General features: G+C 38.2%; 1 protein-coding gene across 5 annotated transcripts in view; it reads left to right on the forward strand.

Annotated features, from left to right (window-relative positions):
* The window catches only part of BICD1 (BICD cargo adaptor 1), a 245582-nt gene that overhangs the window by 134985 nt on the left and 93287 nt on the right, over window positions 1-17310 (forward strand). The window contains exon 1 of one of the 5 annotated variants that reach the window (XM_042946228.1): window positions 1698-1753. The exons of the other annotated variants lie outside the window; for them this stretch is intronic. The gene's annotated coding sequence lies outside the window, so the exon portion shown is untranslated. Of the gene's footprint in view, window positions 1-1697; window positions 1754-17310 lie in introns of those variants that run through there. 5 annotated transcript variants of the gene reach the window in all.

Genomic DNA, 17310 nt, shown 5'->3' on the forward strand with positions numbered 1-17310 from the left:
GAACTACAGAAGCTAAACAGTGCCTGACTTTAACCTACCTCCTGTTAAAGAATTATTTAAAGTATAGCACAAAGTCCTGATTTGATTAAATTCTCTAAGAAGGTGTAATTCCAAATTCCAGAGCTGGAGATGGACATGGTAATCGCTGGACTTCAGTATTAGAATCAAGACATCCTAGAGGCAACCAGCATTGCTTCCAGTTCTCTCTCTAGTAGATGTAAAGACCTTTGCCAGCTGATTGGCAAGTGTGAAAGAGAAATATTAACAATACCCAGGAGTCTAAGTCAGAAGGGAAAATTAGGAAATGTTGCTCAAGTTGACTTCCCAGTGTAGAATAGAAGGAATGTTTAGACTGAAAAACAACTACCTGTTTGTAAATAACATAAAGACGTAAATAACACCTTTAGGGACACTTGAATGTCCTATTACTTCATTAGTTCATTAGTTCACCTCCTGCTTAGGCCCACCTGACAACTAGAAGAATGATGGGAGGGACTAGTCATTAAAGAGGAAAAGAATTGATTATCTCAATCTCCAGAAATAACAGCATAATAATATGGCAGATTTCCACCAAACCATTAAAAAAAAAAAGGCAGCACTTTTCTGCTGATTAGGAAAAACTGTTAAGAAAGCATCTTTATCGTTATTTGATATTTGTAGCTTTTACAGTGTTTATTGTTTTTACTTTCCTTCTCCCACTATTTTGCATTCATCAAATATTTGTTGAACACGTTCTGTTCACCAGGTACTGGTCTAGACAGTGGAGGTACAGCAAGAAACAAGACAAAATCCTTGCTCTCATGAAGCTTACATTCTAGTGGGTGAGAATGACTATAAATGTAATTATAATATCCTGTCATGTTGTAAAATGGGGAACTCTCATGGAGGGACTGGGTTGGTAGGCTGGGGGGGAGTGTAACATCAGAGTTTTGTTTTGATCATATTTTGTTTGAGATGCCTGTAAGACCTCCAAGTGGGGAAGACAACAAGAAGAAGAAGATCATTGGATACACAAGTCTGGAGCTCAGGGTAGAGGTTGAGACTAGGGAAAGAAGTTTAGGAGTTACCAGTGAAAGATGACATTGAAAGCCATGGGCCCAGATCTCATCACTGTGGAGTAACAAGAGAAGATGTCCAAGGATCTAGCCTTGGACAGTTACTTACAGAAATCCATGAAGAAAAGGAGGAGCCATTAAAGGAGGCTGAATCCTAGAGATACATGTGTTTCCAAAAGGAAGAAGTGAACTGTGAGTAGGGTGAAGCCAAGACTTGACCATTCAATTTGGCAAGATGGGGTTTCTGATGACCTTGGCAAGAGATATTTCCCTGGGGTGGAGGGAGCAAGGCAGAGCAAAAGGGAAGAAATGACAATATAAACAATTCATTTCAAGATTTTGCTGTGAAAGGTAGCAGAGGAATGGGGCTACTATTATTTTTGTTTTCTTTCTTAGTTTCTGTTATGGTGGTCATGTATTTTATTGCAAGATGTGTGTTTGTAAAGTGATGATCTTTATTATTTTTTTTAAGTTTATTTATTCTGAGAGAAAAGCATGCAAGCAGGAGGGGGGCAGAGAAAGGGAGAGAGAGAAGCTCAAGCAGGCTCTGTGCTGTCAGTTCGGAGCCTGATGGGGGGCTCGATCCCACCACCTGTGAGATCATAATCAAGAGTTGGGCATTTAACCAACTTAGCCACCCAGGTGCCGCATAAAGTGATGATCTTTAAAGAAGGAGAAATTGATAATGAAGAAGAAAGGTAGGAGAGATATTGGTAAGAGGAAAGTCCTTGAGCAGATAAGCTTTCCTTGAGCTTTCCTGATATGCATAGAGATGGAAACCTTAGAATGAAAAAAACAGACTCAACTCTAAGTTAGGTTAGGGTGGGGTTGGTGTGGGGGCCTGTGAAGCTGGGGAGCCTGTATATTACTGAGTACCAGTCGTTAGGGAAAGGAACCCCAAGTGGGTAGGGTAGAGTATGGTAACAGCTGACCAAAAAAAAAAAAAAAAAAGATTTGAATAAACAAGTGTCGTGGTGCCCTGGAGAGCAGATCTGGGATGCAAAAGTGAGCCTGCTCAATTGGTGAGAAGACTGATATGGACAGGGATCTCTATGAAACAAAATATGTTCTTATATATGGGTGTTTTGAAATAGTTTAATTGGTCCTATACTTTGTTTAACAATATGTATATCTATTTTCAAGTAATTTATTGATTTGCCTGTGAATGTATCTTTCCTCTTCTCACTTTTTCTTACTTAGAGTAAAAACAACAGAATAGAGTTTCTTATTTGATTTTCATGGAGGAAAGAGATATAGATCATTGTGGCTGGAGAGGAGTATTTCTAGGTTTCCCAGGTGTCCCTAACAACATTCAAATGGAGTCTAACTTAAAATGCTGTGGTTTGGGGAATGTTTTCTTAGGGATCACTAATTACTTCAGGAGCCCTGCAGAACAGTTGTTTGTTGACAATTTAAGATGTATTTGGTTAACTGGCAGTATTGAACTGAAGTTGTCACATTATTGTGTTGTTCATTTTTATGTACGATGACTTCCTGTGTGATTTGATAATACCATTAATTTGTGAGTGTTTTTATGGTAGCACAGCTTTAGTCCCCAGGAATGCTTAAAGCATGGGTCCTACAACAGAGACTTGACAAAGAAATAAAAGGGATATAATAATAAATGCTGTCGAGTTGGTATGCCAGACAATTTGGTTAGTGACCCGTTTTTTGAGGTCAAGTAGGAGACACAAGAAAGGACGTTGGGAGAGCCTGTATGGTGGAGAGGCTGAACTATTGGAAAGGCCAGATGGAAAAGTATATTATTATGTTAACTCTGCAGCCCTAGATCTGCTCACAGGACTGCTAAAATAAAGCTTGTCCTGTGCTTCATTAATCATGAAGAAATTTCTTTTTAGACATTGAGTCGAACTTTCTTGACTATATTGAGCACAGCATTAAGTGGTTGGTTGAGATTGTGCACTTAGCAGTTACCCTGTTCCATTCGAATCTGGTTTTTATCACTTATTAGCTGTGTGGACTTTGGGCAAGTAAATCCCTTGTGCCTAAGAAATAGGCATGATAATAGTGCCAACCACAGAGGGGTTATTGTGAGGATTAAATGCAATACATCTAAAACAATTAGAAGGATATCAGGGACACAAGTTAGATGTTTTCATTATTACTGCATTGGGATATATAACAATATGACTGTCTAAAAACCATTGTGTGGTGCATAGTTAACTTCAAGAGATGGAGAAAGGGTAGAATCACAAAGCTAATAAATACTCAGGGATGAGAAATGAGACTCATCTTTTATCTTGCTTGGTTTTCCCATACTTTTCAAAATTGTGTTATTTTAATCTTTATTACATATAGACATTTTCAGTAAATTTGGGCACTATATGTCATTGTAAGGATGAAATTGCAAGCCTAATTATTAGTCCTTTGGAGTGTGTAAGAACCTATACAAAATTTCCTTCTCTTCAAATTTTATTTTTCCTATATTTACCTCATTGTTTTTGGCCATAATAGAAACTTGTCTTTAAAAGTTATTCCCTACAGAGCTGCCTGGGTGGCTCAGTCAGTTAAGCATCAGACTTCAGTTCAGGTCATGATCTCATGGTTCGTGGTTTTGAGCCCCACCTTGGGCTCTGTGCTGACAGCTCACAGCCTGGGGCCTGCTTCACATTCTGTGTCTCCCTTTCTCTCTCTGCCCCTCTGCAGCTTAGAGAATGACATACAATTGAAATCTTTAACCAGGCTGCCCCAACCTCCAGCACCCCCTTGTAGAACTAACCACTCGCATTAGTTTCCTGTAACAAATTACCACAAACTTTTTTAGATTAAAAACTCCAAATTTTTTAACTTAAAGTTTTATAGTTCAGAAGTCTGAAATGAGCCTCACTGGGCTATAATCAAGGTGTTAGGAGGGCTGGGTGTTTGTTCCCTTCTTGAGGCTCTAGGGAAGAGTCTCTCCCCTTGCCCTTTCCACCACCTGAGGCCACCCACATTCCTTGGCTCATGGCTTCCTTCCATCTTCAACATAAGCAATGTCAAGCCAGGTCTCTGCTGTGCTACCATTTCTCTGGTTCTCTCCTCTGCCTCCCTCTTCCACTTTTAAGGACCCTTGTGATTACATGTGCCCACCTGGATAATCCAGTATCATCTTCCTGTTCTGTGGTCAGCTGATTAACAACCTTAATTCATCTATACCCCTAATTTTCATTTGTCTATAATTTAACATATGTATTTAGGACATATTTAGGACATGGACATCTTTGGGGGGCTGTTGTTGTACCTGCTGTGCCACTGTTAACACTTACTTACATATTGTTTCAGAAATGTTTAATACTTCTTGATTTTTTTTCCATTTAATTATACATTTCATAGAACTTTCCATAGTTTTTTAATAGATACATACTGTTCTGTGTGGATATACCATAATTATGTATGCAGTCCCCTGGACAGTTGGTTTATTTTTATGCTTTTTGGTTTTTCTCTTAAACTATATGCTAAAGAATATCTTTGTAATTTTTATTTGCATGTTTTGGTAAATATATCCATGGGATAAGTTGTTTGAGGTTTAATTTCCTATAAAAACAGGATGGACATTTACAATTTTGATTTTTTTTTCCAAATTGCCTTGCCAAAGACTCCATCAGTTAACCATTGATAAGAGTTCATGTTTACACGCACACTGGCAAACACTGTTCTTTTCAGGGTTTTTTACAAAAGTTTTAAACTCTACAACTATGATATGTTGGGAAAAAAAACCACTTCTTTTACTTTATTGTTTTTCATTATGAATTGGTGTTAGCATCTTACTGTGTTTATTAGCCATTTGGATTCTTTTTTCTTTGAAGTGCTTGTTCATATATTTGCACAGTTTTTCTGTTAGATTTACCACATTATTAATAATGCCAAGAACTCTGCTAGTTGCTATGCATGATGCAGAGATGAGGAAAATCTGATCCCTAATTTCAAACTGCTTACATTCTAAATCTGAACTCATTTAGTGTACTTTAATGCCCATGTACTTATCCAACCCCGTTTGTCACTTTCCCCTTTCAAAAGGACTTAGTATACATACAAATTTAATTGAATGAAAATAGCCCAAGAAGGACCATGGATTAGTATTTTATTGTTTTTGACCAGAAGTGATTAGAATGTTTCCTTTTTCAAGAACAGCAGCAGCAACAACAACAACAAAAAGCAAAAGTGAATGTTAAGCTTCCAACTAATATTTATTAGTCAGAAGTCTTAGGTGAATAGTGGCAGAAACAGCTCCGCAGTCACTCTCTAGCACATTTCTATTTGATTTTATTCTTAACGTTTTTGACCATATGAGCTTTTCTGGGTTTGTTTTATTTATTTTCTATTTCCCTCCAACCGCACTAGAAGCTCTCTGTAGGCAGGGACCATATCTGTCTTATTCATTGCTCTATCCCAAACACCCAGAATAGTGTTTGGCCTTCATACAAGAATATTTGCTTAGGAAAGTATCTGTTGCATAAACAAAATAGGGAATTTAAACCTCTTAATAGGTCCCCTATTTTGATATATTCACATGTAATATCTATTTGCAAATCCAAAGCAACACAGGAAAATAAATCAAAGCCTGGCATTCCCCACAACCTTTCCTCCTCTGTTCAGCATGCTGCTGTCAAGAGCAGTGCATTTGCTCGCATCACTAATTCAGTTGGGGGCAGTCACATCATGTGCCTCTTGCTGAACTAAGCCTTTGAATCAGATGAGTGAAATTTGGGCCCATTCTTCTGGAATTCGATGAATACTATTACCTAGTTTCCCTCTGGTGCGATTAGAATGGAGCAGTGGCACCAAGAGATAACATTGCTTAAAAAGGAATTTCCTCTTTTGTTCTCTGTCTTCAATTAGTCTGTTTATTTGTCTCCGCACTGTTGAGGGGCATTTTTTTCTCCCAAAGCAAAAGCATTAAGATCATTTAGTGTTTTGATTGAGACTCATGTCTTCTTCCCTGACTAAATCTTGCCCACTGTGTTAGTCTGCTCAGGCTGCCATAACAAAATGTCACAGACTGGGGAGCTTACATAACAAAACTTTATACCTCAAACTTATGGAGGCTGGGAAGTCCAAGATAAGATTCCAGCCAATTTGGTCAGGGCTCTTCTTCTGTGCTCATGTGGGGGGTGAGGGGCAAGCAAGTTCTCTGGTGTCTCTTTTTGAAAGGGCACCAATCCCATCATGGGGTGCCCACCCTCATAAGATCATCTAATTCCAATTCCTTCCAAAGGCCCCACCTCCATCACATCGGCAGAGCTTAGGACTTCAACATGAATTTGGGGTGGGGGACAACAACTCAGTACCTAGCAGCTACAGTGGGCCAGTCATCTGGAGGGAGTTTGGAAAAGCTCTATCCATGCCAAAGCTTTCTCTCTTTTTAAAGTAATGGAAGTATAATTACTAATGTGACCCTTTTGATGCTCATTTATTCTACAAATATGTGTGCCATATTACTCACTGGATTACAAATCTTATCATGCAGCAGTGAATTGGAGAACATAACCAATCTGTCTGTGAGGCCGTGATCAGGCACCTGCTCACCTCCCAAATGTACTGTAGCACTCTCTTTTACCCATGTTGCTTCAGAACTCTGGCCACTTGTGGCTGCTTCCTTCCTTTTTTAGGGCCTTTGTTCTTGCTGTTCACTCTCCCTGAAGTGCTTTGACCCAGATGGTCAGCTCATTGTCATCATTTAGCTAAATGTCATCCCTCATAGGACATCCCTGACACCAACCACAATTACTCCCTGGGCCAGTTGGTCTGTGCCAGATGCTTTGCCAGATAGAAAGAAGACAAAGATCAGTAGTAAAGTGCCAGGCTTATCAAAGTGTTTCCCTTAATAAATGTTGGCACGAATGTTCATGTTGATAATAGCTGGCAGGTATTGAACACCTACTATGTGGGAAGCACTGTGCCAAGGGCTTACCATTATTTCTCTGATAAAATCCTTACAGATATCCTCTGATATACACATGATTATTGTCTTCACATCAGATCAGAAAACTGCAGCGCAGGAGAAAATGGTAGAACTGGAAATTACTCAGTTTCACTGGGCTTCAGATTTTAGAGGCTTACGTAAGATTTCCTTTTTGTCAGATGATAAATCAGATCAGCAAGACAAAGTATCTTTATCTTGAAAAGTTGAAAAAATAATAGATCAGAAGGAAAATTGTAAAAAGAAGCAGTGGTGATTAATGGTCATGAAGGTATTTTGTAATTAGACCTGCATTTGAATTCTGACCCAGCCACCATTTGGCTCTGTGAAAGAATTAACTCTTATCTTTTGTTTCTTATCTGTAAAAAGGAAGTTCCAACTGGCACTAACACATACTCATTCAATGTTAGTTTGATTTTCTTGAATAATAATAATAATAATAATAATAATGCTCAGTTATCTAATTTGTGCAGTTCAGCACCAAACACAAATAAACATTTAATAATTTCTTTTTAATGGTATAAAGTCTTTTCTAAGCAGCACTAAGATTAGAAATGCAAATTTTCCACAAATTTGAAAGCTGTGTTGAAAGGATCAGACATTTTGTTAGGGAAATAGAAATAAATGTACAATTATATACATATAAAATTATTTTATTTGTTCTGGAATACAAAATGTTGCCTGTATTACTCACTGTAGATCCAGTGACCGTAGAAACTTGTGTAGCATTTTGTTGAGCTCCTCTGTCTCTTTAAAGGATTGTGCCAACGTATTAAAAATGTCAATAGGAACTCTCAAATATTAAGAGTGGGAATATATCTTGGTATAATCACTTTGAAAAACTGTTAGGTCTTATGTAGTAAAACTAAAGATGCGTAGACCCTAAGATCTAGTGATTCCAATCCTAGGTATGTACCCTGGAAAACTTTGCACTTTTGAATCAGGGGGGCATATACAACAAAGTTCCCAGCAGCACTGTTTGCAATAGAGAAGGCTGAAAACAGATGTCCATCCACAGTAAAATGAGTAAATTATAGTATATGCAATAGAAACTTAGGTTTGTACAGTTTATTTAAGTGGCTGCTAATCACTAATGTGATTGCAATTCATTAGTTCTCATTGATAAATAATGTTTTATATATAATCTTATGTATATAGAATATGTCAACAACACACATGCACGGACTTTAGCTCAGGTCATGATCTTGCAGTTCGTGAGTTTGAGCCCCACATCGGGCTTTGTGCTGAGCTCCGAACTTGGAGCCTGCTTCCGATTCTGTGTCTCCCTCTCTCTCTGCCCCTCGTCCGCTTGTGCTCTGTCTCCCTCTCTCTCTCTCAAAAATAAATAAATGTTAAAATTTTTTTAAATTTGTTTTTATTACAGTATAGTTTACGCACAATGTTACATTAATTTCAGGTGTACAATATAGTGATTCCACAAATCTATATGGTATGCTGTGCTCACCATAAGTGTAGCTACCGTCTGTTACCATACAATATTATTATAATACTAGTGACTATATTCTCTATGCTGTACTTTTTATCACTGTGACTTATTCACTCCATAACTGGCAGCCTGTATCTCCCATTCCTCTTTGACCATTTTGCCCATCCTCTCATGTCCTTCCCCTATGTCAATCATCAGTTTGTTCTCTGTATTGATGAATCTGTTTCTATGGTATTTGTCTTTCTCTCTCTGACTTATTTCACTTAGCATAATACCCTCCAGGTCTACCCATGTTGCTGCAAATGTCAAGATTTCATTTTTTCTTATGACTGAGTAGTATTCCATTGTGTATGTGTGCGTGTGTGTGTGTGTGTGTGTGTGTGTGTGTGTGTGAGTGTGTACCACATCTTCTTTATCCCTTCATCTGTTGATGGATATTTAGTTTGCTTCCATATCTTGGCTATTGTAAATAAGGCTGCAATAAACAAAGGGGCACATACATCTTTACTAATCAGTGTTTTCATTTTCTTTGGGTAAATAACCAGTAGTGGAATTACTGTATTATATGGTCCTTCTATTTTTAACTTTTTCAAGGAGCATCCATACTGTTTTCCGTAATGGCTGCACCACTTTATATTTCCACCAAGAGTGCACAAGGGTTCCTTTTTATCCACATCTGTGCCTACACTTGTTATTTCTTGTCATTTTGATTCTAGCCTTTCTGGCAGGTGTAAAGTGATATGTCCTTGTGGTTTCGATTTGCGTTCTCCTGATGATTAGTGATGTTGGCATCTTTTCATGTATCTAAATTGTTTGAGATATTTGGCTATTAAGAATAGGGCTTCTCTGAACATCCTTCTTCATAAAATGCAGCATGTGTATGTGCACTTCTGTTAGTTATATGCCTAGGAGTAAAATTGCCGTAGGATGTGCCTGTTCGGGGATAGCAGAGACTGACAAACAATTTTCCAAAGTGGTTGTACCAGTATACATACCTAATATGTGAGAGTTTGGCTATACCACATCTTCAGCAATGCTTGGTATTTTTTTTCCCTTATTTTTTGCCACTCTTGTGAGTGTACAGGTGTATTGTACCATGGTTGTAATGTACATTTTCCTGAGGGTTAATAAAATTGAGGCCCTTTTAGTATGTTTATTGGTCACTTGTATGCTATTTTTAAAGCAAGATATTTATTAATAAAAGGATCCTTGGAAACATTATTTGATAAGATTGATTATGAAATTTCTGTGTAAATCGTTGTATCGGTGAATTGAGGCTACATTATTCTACAGTAAGTGACATAATACCACTTGAGAATCTGAGTCACTCAAAGCAATAAGGTTTAATTATTGTTTTTGCTTCTTGCCTATTTCTGATGCTTAGTGGTTCTGTTCCACATCCCCACCATTCTGGCAGCTTGGCTGTGAGGACAGCTCCTATTTGGGGCATTGCTGGGCTCTGGGCAGAGAGAAAAGAAAGGCAGCAATGTGATGGGTCATACATCAATGCCCAGACGTGGCAGGCACTTCACTTTTACTCATATCCATTGACCAAACGTATCATGTGTCTAAGACTGATGTCGGTGAGAGCATTATATAATTCTAAGAGGGAGGGGCTTATTGGAAGGGGCAGTAAACATTTGTGGACAAGAGAGTGACCAATACAGTCTCTGTCTACAGAGTAGGTTTGAGAATCATTTGGAGCTGAATGGCAGCCGTCCCTCTAGGTAGGATATACACTCACCGGTTCTTCAGAACTGTGTCTGGTAGCTGCCTTCCCTGCAGGTGTGCCTTTCAAATACTTTTAAGATAGCCCACAATAAATAGTACATTTTACATTGCTATTCATCACTTACATGCATGCATATGCATGTGTACACATTCACGTGCAGGTGTAGAGATGCATATACATATACATTCTAAAGCAAAATTTCATGGAACAATGCTTACTGTTACTTTCTGCAGTGCATGCAGATATGATCTCTTCTATTCTATCCTACTTTACCATATTCTGTTACTTGATACTTTTTTTAAATGCTGGAATCAACCCTCTAAATTGATTTCACAAACCACTGCTGGGTCATAGGACACAAATTGAAAACATTGCTCTTGATCATATCCCTTGTCTGCTGCTCCTCTGAATGCTACTGGTTAGTTTTCCAGACTGAATTTCTGCCTATGCTTTTTAGGATTCCCAGGACAGTTTGTTGTGTGGGTGAGCAGCATCTGCTTGCCCTCACTGATTTAAGCCTGTGCAATTACTGTTTTTGTCCAAGGGCCCTAAATAAAACTTATACTGCTTAAGTACCCAGAAGTTTCCCTGACTCTTCTTTCTTTATCTGACTTTTTATTTCAACCAGAATAGCCTTTTAGGCAAACAGACCTCTGATTCAAAGTATCATAATTTCGTAGCTGGGCAAATGTAAGTGAGTCCTACTGTAGGCGCAGGAAGGAGAGTTCCAGGAGCATGAGGGCTGTGAACGGGGACTTCATTACCTGGCGAGGCCCACACGCACTGTTTTCATAGGATCAATTCCTCTATCTCATGGAATCATTTAATAAGTATTTATTGATCACCTATGTGCCTGGCCCTGTGCTAGAGAACTTACCCAAAACTTGTACAAAGATTCGTAGATGCACAGAGTGTAGATAGTAGTAATCATTTATTTCTATGTTTTACCCTTCCTGTTTCTTTTTTTTTCCTCTTGACCCAGAAATCCAGCCATTGTCAGAGGACAATTCCAGTTAAGTGTTTCTCACTCAAATGTGTATCCTGCTCAGATCTTTGTGAGTTCTCATGGTGGTTTGTCTATACGTGTGTGGAATGGGTGTATGCATGTTGTTATAGGAGGAAGGTATGGGGACGGTGAGACACTAAGTAAAAGTCTATCAGCCACCATGACACAGCAGCATTGTTATGAAACCAAGTGGAAAAGGGTAATGCTAAAAGGAAGGAAAACAGTGCCTCCACGTTTTTATGGAGTTCAGTGAGGCTTTGCATTTTGAGGACCAGACCTATTTTGATACCGAGAGGATCACACCATCTCTGTGGTGTTGGTGGCTGGAAGAGATTTGGCACCTAGGGGAGTACTGGTGTCAAAGAACCTGGCATGATCGGGCAGCAAGGCCTAGAGGGACATGGCAGGAAAAGGCCCGTTGGGATCGTCAGAGGCAGCAGTGAGATCCTTTCGTGCCAATTAGGAGGCAGTGGAGGCGCAGCAGGAGAGGAAGGAAATGGCGAATGCCTTGACAAGACATGTTGCTGAGCCCAGGAGGACAGCTAAGGAAGACTACCAGAAATAATTACGGGGCTGAGGTGAGTTCACACCTAACAGATCTTGCAGTAGCTGTTAGAGGCAAGAACTGGTGATACATGCGTTGTTACTATTAATTGTAACCCCATTTTAAGTCATGGGCTTAGATAACAGGGTTCTTTATCCTTGTCTGTATATATGCTTTACCTGTAAATGCCCTTTCCTAACAAGGTGAATGGAGCTCATTACCAGGAATCTTTGAACACTGTCCCCAGCCTTCCCCATTGCCTTGACATTTGTTTCTTCTCTTTTTAAATGTTTTATTTATTTTTGAGAGAGAGAGCATGAGTGAGGGAGGGACAGAGAGAGGGGTGGACAAAAGATTCCAGGTGGGCTATGCACTGAGAGCAGCAAGACTGACGTGGGGCTCGAACTTACAGACTGTGAGATCATGACCTGAGCCTGAGCTAAAGTCAGACGCTCAACTCACTGAGCCACCCAGGTGCCCCTCTTCTCTTTTTAAAAATCTGATCTCCTTTTCTACCTATTCTGTTCTTGATCTCTTGAGTATATATTTGAGCCTGAGGAGTCATGAACTCTTTGGCTGCTGCTCTGTTATGTGTGTCTTCTGTTTCCTCTGTTGTTCCTCCTCAATCTCCCATTCCCTTCTCCATCCCCGTCCCTATTAAGAGCAAACCCCTTGCTCATGCACTTCAGCCTCCTACCACCCTTAATGTTAGCAAAACAACAAAAAATAAGAGTAATTAAGGTGGGTGTAGGGGATTGAATAGTGGCCCCCCAAGTATATATCACACAGCTCAGCACAGGCTAATCCCTGGTACCTCAGAATGTGACCTTATTTGGAATAAGGGTCTTAGCAAATGTAATTAAGGGGAAGATCTTGAGATGAGATCATCCTGGAGAAGAGTGGGCCCTGAATCCAAAGAGAGGTACCCTCATCAGAGAAGAAAAGGAACAGACATAGGGAAGAATGCCTTGTGAAGACAGAGGCAGTGATTGGCTAATACAAGACAACAAAGGCCAGGGACCACTAGAAGCTGGAAAATGCAAGGAAGGATTCTCTCCTAGAGTCTTCAGAAGGAGTGTGGCTCTCCTGGTACCTCAATTTCAGACTTTTGGCTTTTAGAACTGTGAGAAAAAAAGTTCTATTGTTTAAGCCACCAACCTTGTGGTAATCTGTTGCAGCAGCCCTGGGAATCTCAGACCGCAGGAGACTGTACGGCACCAAAGGATCATTTATTTCACAATCGGTGAACATTTTAAATAAGAAAATATTTTAAAAAGAATATGAAAACATTTTCCAATTGTTAAAACATTTTTTAAATGTTTGCTAAGTAATTATATGTAACATATTACAGAGCCAGTTCTCACCTGGCAATAAAGTTCTCCTAAAGTTAATGCATACGCAAATTGTTTGAGACTCATAATACATTTTTTCCTGTAGGAGTCATGTGATATATTATGGGTTTTTCAGATATTAATCCATAACAATCATTCTAATGTTAATCATATGAAGACTGTAAATTTCTTGAAACTGGGAATCGTCCTAAACACATTTAAATGTCACTGCCTAGCAGACGGCTTTGCATATGATGGGTCCTCCAATAAACACTCCTTAAACAGTTCATTTTTTGAAGTTCCAGTAATGTGTTATGGCAGCTGTTTTGGAGTCCGATTTTAAGTCTCTAAATCCTGGCTCTGCTACCTACAGGATGTAAGTCACTGAGAAAATTATATAATCTCGAAATCCTGGCTCTGCTACCTACAGGATGTAAGTCATTGAGCAAATTATATAATCTCACTGCACCTCAATTTATTTGTCTTATAAAACTGTGATAATCATAATACCTAACTCATAATGTTGTGGGGAGTAAATGAATTATTACATATAAAATACTTATAAAATAACAGTACTTGCATACCAGGATTCAATGCACATTAAATATTATTAGCTTTTAAGCACATCTCCCCAGCTAAATTATAAACTTTGAGATAGAGGCAATGTCTTATACTTTTTATAATACCAGAACCTATATAATTTCTTACATATTATATGCATTAAGTATTTATAAAAGTATATAATAAAAGGCATGAATGAATGATTATATGCTTACAATACTTTCTCCATAAAAAATCAAATATACACAGAATTGGTAACATTCTAACATTTGTTACAGTAAAAAAATGTGATCAGAAATTAAATAAAATTTAAGACTTGTCAGAGAACTACAAGTATAAGTAAGAGAAGAAAGAAAACAGAAATCACTACCAGTGGGAAATTCTTCGCTATATTTTAGCCCCTGAAAGACAGGGACTTTTATCCTATGTTTCATTTTAATTCCAGTGTTTTGCATAATGTTTGGGATAGGAAGGCATGTGCAGCCTCATACATAAGAAGAGTTCAAGGAAACCCCTATGCAGATTTCCAGAGACCTTGTTCTTTTCTTTTTAAAATTTTTTTTAAAATTTATTATTTATTTTGAGAGAGAGAGAGAGAGAGAGAGAGAACACTCATGCATGAATAGGGGAGGGGCAGAGAGAGAGAATCCCATGCAGGCCCCACACTGTCAGCCCAGAACCTAGTGTAGGGCTTGATTCCATGAACCATGAGATCATGACCTGAGCTGAGATCAAGATAACGCTTAACAGACTGAGCCACCCAGGTGCCCCTGGAGGCCTTTTTCTGTGTAGCTCTCTTCTTTCCAGAATTCTGCCCTGCAGATTCCAGCCACCTCAGCTTCCTGAGCTCTGAACTCCATCTGCTCACCTCAGGTGAGCCTCTGAATTCCCCCACCTGGCACCTCCAGGCAGAAAGTTGGGGTGTGCATAGCATTTACCTCATCTGGTTTCATTCTTCCAGAAATCATAGTCCTATAGGCCTGTCATTCAGTGTCTGAAAACAGCTGTTTCATATACTTTGTTCAGCTAATTGTTTACAAATTAAAGTTAGGACTTTGTTACTTTATCACGGCTGAAAGCAGAAGTTCTCATGCAAGTGTCTTGGTTAAAAGAGGGAAGAAAATAAAGTAACTATAAACTAAGACTTTTAAGTCTTTTGTTTACTAAGAATTAAGTGCTATAATTAATTTAAAAAGACAGTGTCATTCCTCAATTCTAGGCAAATTTTCAGGCTCAGTCAGCAGTTTGCTTCAAGAATAAATAAAGTCTTCCATCTTCACTTCCAGCTTAAGTGAATTAGAATGGAGAATGGAATTCTAAAGTATAAAGAATGTACACTGTTCACTGACCTGGAACCGATATCTCATAGCTTGTTAGGCAGGATGGTGCCTAAGTATGTCATCTCTCCATGCATTTGTACATCCATTCTTACAGCCATAATCTATGAGGATCTTCCATTGCTTCTCACAAATTGGCTTCAACTTTTAATGATAATATATACAGATTCCTTCATCTAAGCACAGAGACCATGTCTATTTACATTATTTCTGTGCAATCAGTCATTTCCCCTTGAAGGTCATAGCTGTATAGTTCTATTGTATGTAAACTATCTATTTTAATCCTATTTTAATTCTCCTGTACTGGTGAGGAGAAAGGGATGAGAGTCATTTCATCAAAGAAGTGCATTATATCTACTGGAAGATTATATCTACTGGAAGATTGTTTGAGAAACACTCTTGGAATTATAGTTTCCAAAAATTTCAAAGTTTACTAAAATGTGGTAATTGTCAATTTTACAGTGGATGATTTCTTTTCAGCATAGTGGTAATGAGTGGGCCACGTTGTAAAATTCATCCTATTGTTAGTTATGACCAGACTCTTAAAAGCTCCTTCGTGTGAGCTGCCGAACAGCAGGTGAACCCCATCATCTAAAAGACATTTGGGGGCCACCTTTGGTCCAGAATCCAAGACAACACAGCAGGGGTAGAATTTAGGATGAGCAAGAAGTTAACGAATAATATCTCAGTCACCTTATGGGACATAGAGCCCTGGTCTGAGAACCCTGGCACCAAAGCTTGAATTCTTTCCTGGCTGACAGGACTCCCAAGCCCCACCTTCATGGTCCCATTGTGCCAGCACAAGAGTGGCTGATGACAGAGGCTGTCAGATTTCAAACTTTGCAGACTTTCAAACTTTCTACTTTTGGGTTCCTGTATTTATATATAATGTATATAATTTACCCACAATTTAAGCAAATAACTGCATGATTTCCTTATTGATTAGGTCTGTTGTAAGCAAGGCATGTAAGTTCAGGAGAGCAGAGATCTTCATAGTTTTTTGTTGTTGTTTTCTATATCCTAACACTTATAATAGTGTCTGGCACATAAGCACTCGATGAATAGTTGTTGAATGAATACATACTAAATATGAGTCTTTATCAATATTTGTGAAAAACATCTATTCCTGTTTAGAGGCTTATCTTTTCATTTACTTTATAATAAATGATATACGTATAAACAGATATATTGAATTTTAATGCAGTTAAGTGTACCAATCTTTTCCTTTAGAGTAAGCTATTTTTGTTTCTTGTTTGAGAAATTTTCTGCTACAAAGTCATAAACGTGTTCCTATATTTTCTTCTATCCCGTTTTTTCCCACTGATGTGCAATGGCATCTCTGTGCTTTATTAATTTTTTTTTCACCCATTCCCCTACCCATCTTTTCTCTGGTAACCATCAGTTTCTTCTCTGTATTAGGAAGTCTGTTCCTGTTTTTTGTTTATTCATTTTGTTTTCTAGATTCTACACATGAGTAGAATTGTTGTCTTTATCTGTCTGACTTATTTCACTTAGCATTGTACCCTCTAGGTCCATCTGTATTGTTGCAAATGATGAGATCTCATCTTTTCTTATGGCTGAGTAATGTTCTATTGTGTGTGTATGTGTGTGTGCGTGCCACATCTTCCTTTTATAAACAATTTTGTTTTGATTATAGTATAGTTAACATATAGTGTTAAATTAGTTTTAGGTGTACAATATAGTGATTCACCAATTCTATATGTTGCTTGGTGCTCATCAAGATAAGTGTACTCTTGATCCCCTTCACCTATTTCACTCATCCCTCCCCACCTCTCCTCGGGTGACCATCTGTTCTATATAGTTAAGAATCTGGGGGTTTTTTGGTCTCTTTTTTTTCTTTGTTCATTTGTTTTGTTTCTTAAATTCCACATATGAGTGAAATCGTATGGTATTTGTCTTTCTCTGACTTATTTCACCTAGTATTATACTCTCTAGCTACATCCATGTTGTTGCAAATGGCAAGATTTCATTCTTTTTTATAGCTGAATAACATTCCATTATATACATATATATATACACACACACACATATATACACATATATACACACATGTGTATGTATTTTTATATATGTATATATACACACACATACATGCACATATATATACATATATACGTATATATATGTATACACACACACACACACAAATACATGCACACATACCACATCTTCTTTACCCATTCATATATCAGTGGACACTTGGGTTGCTTCCCTATCTTGGCTATTGTAAATAATGCTGCAGTAAACATAGGGGTGCATTTTCTTTAGTAAAAACCCAGTAGTGGAATTACTAGATTATATGGTATTTCTGTTTTAAGTATTTTGAGGAGCATCCATACTGCTTTCCACAGTGGCT

Source organism: Panthera leo, chromosome B4 (assembly GCF_018350215.1).
Source record: "Panthera leo isolate Ple1 chromosome B4, P.leo_Ple1_pat1.1, whole genome shotgun sequence".
Taxonomy (NCBI): Eukaryota; Metazoa; Chordata; class Mammalia; order Carnivora; family Felidae; genus Panthera; species Panthera leo.